At 48.2% G+C, this 6,180-nt stretch overlaps 1 protein-coding gene across 1 annotated transcript in view; it reads right to left on the bottom strand.

Annotated features, from left to right (window-relative positions):
• MXD3 (MAX dimerization protein 3) overlaps positions 1–1,245 on the bottom strand; it is a 5,751-nt gene extending 4,506 nt beyond the window's left edge. Inside the window, exon 1 of the mRNA XM_010846561.1 lies at positions 728–1,245. The gene's annotated coding sequence lies outside the window, so the exon portion shown is untranslated. The remainder of the gene's footprint in view (positions 1–727) is intronic.
• Positions 1,246–6,180: the final 4,935 nt, after the last annotated feature.

Here is a 6,180-nt window from a genome sequence, read left to right as displayed (position 1 = left end):
AGGGCTTCCACCAACGTCGGCTTTAGGCCCGGCCCTCGGGCGAACGCCCGGGCTGGAGTTGGGGTGCTGCGTCTTGCCGCTTCGCTCAGCGACCCCGAGCCGATCATTTGGTGTTTCTGGGCCTCAGTCTCCAACCCAGTACTGGTGACCAAAAGCCCGCACGCTGAATGGTGCTCTGGGGGCGGGTGGTCCACCCGAGGCCCCGGGCTCTGCCGCTGCACGTGGGCGCCGCGGAGGCGGGGCCGGCTGACACCCTCGCCCATTTGCTCTCCACCGCTTGTGGCTCGCTGACGTCACCTTGTGGGCGGAGCAGGAGGGCCTCTGAGGCACTATTGGCTGCGCGCGGCTCCTCCCTCTCCCGCCGCTGGTCAACAAGTTCGGGCGGGAAAAGGAGCAGGTTTCAAATTTGAAAACCCCGGCGGTGGGGGCGGGGTTAAGCGGGCGGGGGGCGGGGGGAAATGGGGCCGCAGTGCGCAAGCGCCGGGGGAGGGGGCGCGGATCTGGCTCGGGCGCTAGAGGGTTAGTGTCCTTGCAGGCTTGCCCTCTGCCCCCGTAGCTCTTCGCTGAGCTTCAGCTTCCTACTGTGGCGAATGGGAATAGTCTCCCGGCTTCTCCTCATCTGCAGGGAAGCTGTTGTTGCTACGAAAACGTCAGAAGGGTACCGATTTATGAGAACCAGATGGCTAGAGTCCTGGGTTCTGGAGCCATCAGAGTTGAGTTCTCTCACCTTTACTTCTCAGCTGTGTGGCTCGGGAAGTGCCCTCTTTCCTGTAAGTTCGGGAAGCCCTGCGAAACCGTTGTCGTTGAAGACCCGGGCACTGAAGGATCAGAGCCGTGCGCAGTTTGTAGGAGCTGCTGATTTTGTAACCGGACACAGGCTTCTTCCTCCCACAGAGCCCATAGTTGCCTTACCCAGAGTCAATGAGCCCTTCTTTGACTTGACTGTCTAGCCTCTAGAAGGAGATGATGCAGTGACTTCTAGGGGCAGCACCGCCCCTGCGGAGACAGTGACAGTCTAAGGGTGGAGCCCGGAAGATGAAAGCAGCTGTTACAGAGTTGAGCATTACTGTTAGGCTGGGGCTGAATCTATGGCCCGGAAATGGAGAGGAGGGAGGAGGAACTAGATTCTTTATAGACAGCCCTGGGTAAACACATGGCACACGGCAGTCCGTCCTCTCAGTTCTTTGGACAAAACCTTTGAGTTTCTCTAGGAGTCACTTCTAGAGGAATCACTGACATGCTCAGCCAAGAACTGCTGCCTGGGACTATCCACCCTTTCACCCACCCGTTCACTCATGAAATATTTGCTGAGAACTTTCAGGACCCTAGGCAATGTGCTGGGGGCTGGAGAACACAAGGTTGGACAGAACCAGACAGGGTCCTTCCCTCTGACAAGCTCTTGCATGAGGGAGACTGACATAGTAATCACACAGTAAAGATACACTGTGACAGGTCCACATAGGAAAAGACACAATGTAAGGGCATTTCCTAAAGGAGCATTTGACCTAATCAGAGAGGTCAAAGGTTTTTCTGGGGCAGGGATGAGTAGGTGTTATCTACGTATAGGAGGAATGTATGAGAATTCCAGACACACTAATAGCAGGTGCAGAGGCCCTGGGACTGAAAGGATGTATGCAGATGGAAAGAAGGTCAATGTGGCCAGCATAGAGAGATCAAAGATAATGGTGCAGGTTGACACTGGAGAGGCTTGCAGGGCCCAGAAGAGACTGAAGCGTTCCCCAAACCCCCACCCCCAATTAATTTTGTCCACAGAAAAGAGTTACAAGACGTGTGAATGAATTTCCCATTTTATTTCACTAAAGTCAGCACCCACACAGTGTAGGCACAAACCAGCTAGTAAGATATCTGGGTCCCAGGTGGCCCAGCCTTGGGCGGGGAGAGCTGTGAAGGATAAGAGCTCCCAGCAGCAGGAGGGAGCTCTTAAAGAGTTGTACTGTGTGCTTAGTCGTGTCCAACTCTGGGACCCCATGGACTGTAGCCCGCCAGGCTCCTCTGTCCATGAGGATTCTCCAAGCAAGAATACTAGAGTGGGTTGCCATGCCCTCCTCCAGGGGATGTTCCCACTCAGGGATTTAACCCAGGTCTCCCACATTGCAGGCAGATTCTTTACCATCTGAGCCACTAGGGACGCCCAAGAATATTGGCATGGGTAGCCTGTCCTGTCTCCAGAGGATCTTCCTGACCCAGGAATCAAACCAGGGTCTCCTGCATTGCAGGAGGATTCTTTATCAGCTGAGCTACCAGGGAAGCTCAGAGTTAGGGCTGCTCCAACTGGAGGTTGTGGAAGTGAGGCAGAAGCTGCAAAGCAGACTTGAGTAAACATGTCAAGGAGTTTGGACTTCATCCTAGAAGGGTAGGCTTTGAGCTAGGGAACAACATGGCCCTCAGGCCTCCCAGGGCCACTAACTAGAAGAGCAGGAAACAATCCTTCCCAGGGAGCAGGGCAAGCAGGGGAGGACAGGGCGCCTGCCCCAAACCTTTGGATGCCCTTCTGGGCCCTTTTAAGGCAACGCTAGCACTAGTCTCATCTGGGCACAGTGCTGGGCAGAGGCCTCCAGTGGTCCTGCCCTTTCAGCAGTGACTGGTCTTAGAGCCTCTTCCCCAGACCCCCAGGTCCTGCCGAGCTCAGCCTGCACACTGAAGGCGTATGGCCTCCCCACCCCTCAGCCCTTACTGCCCACACTTCAGTACAGATTCTGTCCGAAACCAGTGTCCTCTGGGCTCCAAGGGGCAGAGCCTGCATCTGTGCCCTGAGTGGGAGGGGAGAAGGGGACCCCCACCCTGCTGCCTTGGCCCAGTCAGGACATCTGGAAGAGGGCAGCTTTCAGGGCCTCAGCCCCGGGCTCACCATGCTCTCTCACGCTATGGACAGGATGCCTGAGGAGACAGCTCCTGCCGTTCCCCCAGGACCCTCTAACCTCCTTCCCTGCAGGTGAGAGTAATAGTGGGGGCAGGGGAGACGGTTGGGACAGTACCGGAGCTGAGGCCTGGCTCAGACCCGGGACCCTGCCCAGCCTCTTCTCTATGCTCCCTGTCCCAGCCTCTCCCAGTTCACTCACCTCCCCTCTTCCCAGAGAGTAGCATTCCATGGTCACTGAGCTAACCAGGCCGTGTCCCTGCTGAAAGTCCCTCCAAGACTCCTGAGGACAAGTTCAAGCTAGCTGTGCCTTCCTTCTGACCTGTCAGGCCACATGCACTGCCCTTGCCCCACTTCCCTAACCCTGCTAGTTTGGCTTACATGTCACTTCCTCCAGGAAGTCCTCAGGCCTCCATTTTTCTGAAAACAGCAGAGCATCCTTCTGAAAACAGCAGTGGCTCTGTGTCCCTCAGGGTCAGCCTTCTCTATCTGCCTATGAGCACAGCAATAGAGGAAGCCTGTACTAAGAAAGGGGTTTGGCCAAGCTGTCGTGGGGGAGGGGACAGCAGACCGTGGTGGGCCTGGGTCTCTATGTACACAGGAGGCCAGTGGCATAGCAGTCAACAGGCCCCCAACTTGGGGGCCACAGCCGGAATGCCACTCCAGGCATGTTGTCAGGAGCTGCACAACACAGTGACTGATGGTCAGGAAGGCTCTGCTCCCTCTGCAAGTGCAGAGGAACAGGTTGTGAGGCCAGGCCTGGCTAGACTACGTCTCAGAAGCCGCTGACAGTCCTGGTTATCTGGGTGGGGTCGCCGGGAAAAGGCCTTTATAAGACCTGTAGTATGTCCACATTTTTATTCCTGATATAGGTAGATTCCCCACCACCACCCTTGATAAGTTTTGCTGGGAGTGTACCAATTTTGTTAATTTTTTTTAAACAATCAACTTTGGATTTCTTTTGCTCCTTTGTTATCAGGTTTCTTAATATGGAAATGTGCATAATTCGCTTTCTTCCTTTCTTCTTTTCTGCACCTGCTTTATCTCCATCCCACAACCTTTAAGGTGTTGTTTTTGTTTTGTTTTTCATTCACATAGAGATATTTTTAGAAATTTTCTTTGACCTGAGGCCTGTGGGTAACCTGAAGTGTTTTCCATAATGTCCAATACTTGGGAATTTTCTAGATGTCTTTTTATTATTGGCTTGTAATTTAATTCTATGGTGGTCAGAAAATATACTCTTATGATTTGATCATTTGATTAATCAAATTTATCAAAGCCTGTGTGTTCCAGTATATGATCTGTCTTGATGAATGTTTTATACGCATGTAAAATAACATGCGTCCTCCAGGTGTTACCTGCAGTGTTCTAAAAGCATCAGAGTAAGTTGGTTGACTGTGTTGTATAAAAAAAAAAATTTATATCCTTACTGATCTTTTTTGTCTACTAGTTCTATCAATTAGTAGAAGATAAGTGTTAAAATCTCCAAATTTAATTGTGAAATTGTCTATCACATTTTACTTTATATATTGTGAAACTCTAGGTGCATATAGATTCATGATTGTTTTATCTTCTTGTTGACTTCATTATTTTTGCATTCTGAAATATCCCTCTTTATCTTTGACAATCTTTTCTTTAACACTGCTTTGATATTAATATAGTCACAAGAGTTCCTTTTGATTAGTGCTCTCATTGTGTGTTTTTTCCCATCTTTTTTACTTTTTACCTAACAGTGTCTCAGTATTTAACATGTTTATCCTACAAATAGCATATGACTGGGGAGTTTTCCCCTGTGGGCTGATAATCTCTGCCTTTAAATTGTGTTTAATACAATTATTTTGACATAGTTGATTTTAAGGTCTATCATCTTGATTTTTATTTTACATTTGTCCCATCTGTCCTTTTTCACTTTTCCCTCCTTTTCTGACTTCATTTGGATTATTTGAGTCTTTGTCAGCCTTGCATTGGCTTATCATTTCCTCTTTCAAGTGGTCTCTTAAGTATTCACTTTAAGAACTGTAATAACAAATGTCTTTAAATTAGCACAGTCTACTCTGAATCAATATTATACAATTTAAAATATAAGGTAAGAAACATATATCATTATGCTTCATGTACTATCATCCTTTTTACTACTATTATTATATATTTTATTTCTATATGTATTAAAATTCCTAGAATACATTGCTACAATCTTGCTTTAAACAGTCAATTGACTTTTTAAAAATTAAGAACAAATAATCTTTTATATTTCACCATACTTTTGCCATTTCCAACATTCCTCATTCTGTGCTATAGAGCTGGGTTTTATTGGTACCATCTTACTTCAGCCAAAGGAGCTGCCTTTGGCCTTCCTTGCAGTGCGGGTCTTTTAACAACACATTCTACCAGCTTTTCACTGACCTAGAGCCAGACATCCTGGAATGTGAAGTCAAGTGGGCCTTGGAAAGCATCACTACGAACAAAGCTAGTGGAGGTGATAGAATTCCAGTTGAGCTATTCCAAATCCTGAAAGATGATGCTGTGAAAGTGCTGCACTCAATATGCCAGCAAATCTGGAAAACTCAGCAGTGGCCACAGGACTGGAAAAGGTCAGTTTTCATTCCAATCCCAAAGAAAGGCAATGCCAAAGAATGCTCAAACTACTGCACAATTGCACTCATCTCACATGCTAAGTAAAGTAATGCTCAAAATTCTCCAAGCCAGGCTTCAGCAATATGTGATCCGTGAACTTCCTGATGTTCAAGCTGGTTTTAGAAAAGGCAGAGGAACCAGAGATCAAATTGCCAACATCCGCTGGATCATCAAAAAAGCAAGAGAGTTCCAGAAAAACATCTATTTCTGCTTTATTGACTATGCCAAAGCCTTTGACTGTGTGGATCACAATAAACTGTGGAAAATTCTGAAAGAGATGGGAATACCAGACAACTTGATCTGCCTCTTGAGAAATTTGTATGCAGGTCAGGAAACAACAGTTAGAACTGGACATGGAACAACAGACTGGTTCCAAATAGGAAAAGGAGTACGTCAGGGCTGTATATTGTCACCCTGCTTCTTTAACTTATACGCAGAGTACATCATGAGAAACGCTGGGCTGGAAGAAGCACAAGCTGGAATCAAGATTGCCGGGAGAAATATCAATAACCTCAGATATGCAGATGACACCACCCTTATGGCAGAAAGTGAAGAGGAACTCAAAAGCCTCTTGATGAAAGTGAAAGTGGAGAGTGAAAAAGTTGGCTTAAAGCTCAACATTCAGAAAACGAAGATCATGGCATCCGGTCCCATCACTTCATGGGAAA

Source organism: Bison bison, unplaced genomic scaffold, assembly GCF_000754665.1.
Source record: "Bison bison bison isolate TAMUID 2011002044 unplaced genomic scaffold, Bison_UMD1.0 scf7180017864238, whole genome shotgun sequence".
NCBI classification, from domain to species: Eukaryota; Metazoa; Chordata; class Mammalia; order Artiodactyla; family Bovidae; genus Bison; species Bison bison.
This window is presented reverse-complemented; position numbering and strand designations above follow the sequence as displayed.